Below are 3259 nucleotides of genomic sequence, written 5' to 3'. Positions count from 1 at the left end.
ATGGCAAATATTTTCAGAGTTTGCTCTACAAACAAGCAAGCTGCCGCTGCTGTATTTTCTGTTTTTGATAGCAATNTTAGAGGTCGTACAAGAATTTACGGTGAAAGGTGCCAAAATGACTCTCGAAAGAGTGTTTTATGTTTTTGGATTCCTTTCACCTATTTTCGTGTTTTGCAATTCTTGTGCATGTTTTTCAATATGTTAGGGGTATTTTTAATCATGGTTAAACGTCGGTTTAATGTTGGTTCGGGTTCGTACGAAGCCATAATTAAAAATAAAGTTAATTGTTCTATTCGTCTCATTTTTGGTTCTATTGTTAAGTTTTGGCCAAGATAAGATTATTTGCATGTGTCACTTATTAAAATTAAGTCGCAGCAAGCCTGGGAGCGATCCAACTCATCCGGTAAAATAAGGGTATAATTATATTACGTGCATAAAATATAAAATGTTTATTTTTGAGATATATGCTATATGTCTTGTGGCCACCTTATGCTTATGGGTTTGGAAGTCGGTAGGAACAACTGAGGACCTCTCCACCCGGTGGCTTACGACCAGTTTATGATTATGTATGGGTACGGACATCCAGTCCAAGGGCTGTGATTGATCCCTACCACCCAGTATGCTGTGGTTTAGTCTAATCAGGCGCTCACGTTATGTTATGGGCCACTTGCTTAGAAACATTATCTCTACCATGAAATTATGATATGTTATGACAGAGCTCTATTGACCAAAGCTTTTACGTATGATTTTCAGATATGCACGTAGTTATAATTATCATGATACGATTTTCACCGTATGCTTTACGATACTTCATTTTTACGTTGCATGCGATTTTATGATATATTTACTTGTTATTCACGATATATACATGTTGAGTCTTTAGACTTACTAGACTTGATTGTTGTAGGTATTGATGAGGTAGAGACCGCGAGCAGAGACCAGTGAGCGATCTTGGGACAGCAGTAGTAAACCCGAGGACCTCATGATTTAATTTATGCACCTTTTATCATTCAAACTTCATTTTAACATGTTGGATTATTTTTAAAGTGTTGTTTAAAATACAATGTTGACTTCCGCTGTTATTTTAAAGTTAAAATTATTTACATGTTTATTTTACAAATTGGGCAAGTTATTTATTTAGTTAGAAAAATTTTTATAATTCCGCAAATTTATGAATACGAAATACGGGTCTTTACAACTGGGCTGGTAGGGATGTCCAGTACCGCATACATGAGATCCCCGATCATACTTTACCAGGTGGATTGGTCTCTGGTCATACTTTACCGTTTTCCAATCCTGATCTAAACCCGGTCATACTTTACCGGGGTGGAGAGGTCCTCGGTGATAAATATAAAAATTGTACATTAATTAAATGTTTTATAATATAAATTTATAGTTTTTGTTTTATTAAATGTTTAAATATTATATGTTTTATAATAAATTGTATAAAAAATAAGTTGTTGTGTAATTATAAGTTTTTACTATTTTTACAGGTTCGATAAAACAAGAATAAACTTGGCGTTGCAAATGAGATTGAGATGATTCTTGGACCTGTAGAAAGTTGGTGATAATATCTACAATATCGGTGACAAGTATGAGATAAAAATCTTCTCACAATTGGGATCAAATTAAGCAACAAACAAAGTTACCAAAGGAATTGGATGGGAAGATTTTCAAAAGTGGTGTGTATTAAAATATAATTTCTTGGAACACCAATAAAGACTTATGTGTAAAATATAATATTTTATTTGTGGTTGTCTCCACAAATTTGGATATAAATAGGGGTGCATTGTAATGAATTGAGATATCCCTCATTCTATGAACAAATCTTTGAGTTCATAATATTTCTCTCTTTATTTTTCTTTTATTTCATCATTTAATTTTATATTCAAAGTTTTATACTTTGAATAATGAGTAGCTAACTTCCCAAGGTTGAGATGAAAAGATGAAGCTCTTGGTATGATAATAAGGTTATTTAAAGATAATAATCTATGTTTTATATTATTTAATCATGATTTATTGTTTATGTTATATTTTTTCTTTAAGTATTTTTATACCCTACTTATAAGTGGGAGTTTTGATTTATTTTTGATATATGTTACACTAAATTCTTGGTACCATTTATATGTTTGTTTGGTTTTACCAACCATTTAAAGTGGATGCCTTGATTTATTATATATCAATATATCATATTATTAATTTCTTGGTACCATTTAAATGTTAGTTTGGTTTTACCAACCATTTAAAGTTGGAACCTTGATTTAGTGTTTACAAATATATATAGCACAATAAATACTTGACAACATCTAAAGTTTTGATATATATTTTATACTTATAAGAAAATAGTATATAACATAATATAAATATGATTATTTAATATATTGGAACCATTTTATTAAGTGGATTTCAATAATGTTCATTAATGTTAACTTTATTAAAATATCAAGAGTGGATCCTCTAATTTCAACTACTTAAATTAAAATTTGAACAATTAAAAATTACCAATTAAAGATTCAAACAATTAAAAGAAAAAAAAAACAAAAACAAAAACAAAAAGACATTGTAGTGGACTTGTAATGACCGTAGCTTCTCTGTGGATACGATATCGGACTCACCTAATTATACTACTTGCGGACAAACTTCTATTGGGAGTGCAACAATCAAAGTCACAACAAGTTTTTAGCGTCGTTGCCGGGGAAGTATATTTAATTTCAAGTCTATTTAATTTTCTTTCTTTGAATTTTTTATTGTTTTTGTGTGTTTTTCTTCTTTTTCTTTTGCATTTGCATGAGCATTATTTGGTCACGTACACTTAGTGGTCGACTCATTCGAAATAACCCATTATTTTTACAAAACATGGCGGAAGAACCCATCCAAGAAAATGAAGATGAAATTCAATCTCAACATGATCATGATAGGCGAAGAACACTTAGAGATCACATGAATCCTACACGTACTAGTGCACCTTCATGTCTAGTTTTTCCCCCTGATGCATCTCATTTAAATTTTAAGCCTGGTATTATCCAACTTTTACCCAACTTTCATGGCTTAGAATCTGAAAATTCATACATGCATTTACGAGAATTTGAAGAAGTGTGCAACACATATAATGATCTAAATTGTAGCATGAACACCATTCGACTTAAGCTTTTTCCTTTTTCTTTAAAAGATAAAGCTAAAACTTGGCTACAAAATCTTAGATCGGGATCCATTCGAACTTGGGATGAATTGCAACAACAATTTTTGAAAAAGTTTTTTC

The 3259-nt window shown here is 31.0% G+C and overlaps 1 pseudogene; it reads left to right on the top strand.

Moving 5' to 3' along the window:
• Nucleotides 1–3259, top strand: part of LOC140974925 (uncharacterized) — a 20739-nt pseudogene continuing 17480 nt past the window's right edge.

The sequence above is a fragment of the Primulina huaijiensis genome, chromosome 4, assembly GCF_012295235.1.
Source record: "Primulina huaijiensis isolate GDHJ02 chromosome 4, ASM1229523v2, whole genome shotgun sequence".
Lineage (NCBI taxonomy): Eukaryota > Viridiplantae > Streptophyta > Magnoliopsida > Lamiales > Gesneriaceae > Primulina > Primulina huaijiensis.
Note: the sequence above shows the minus strand (reverse complement) of the source record. Positions and strands in the feature narration are given on the sequence as shown.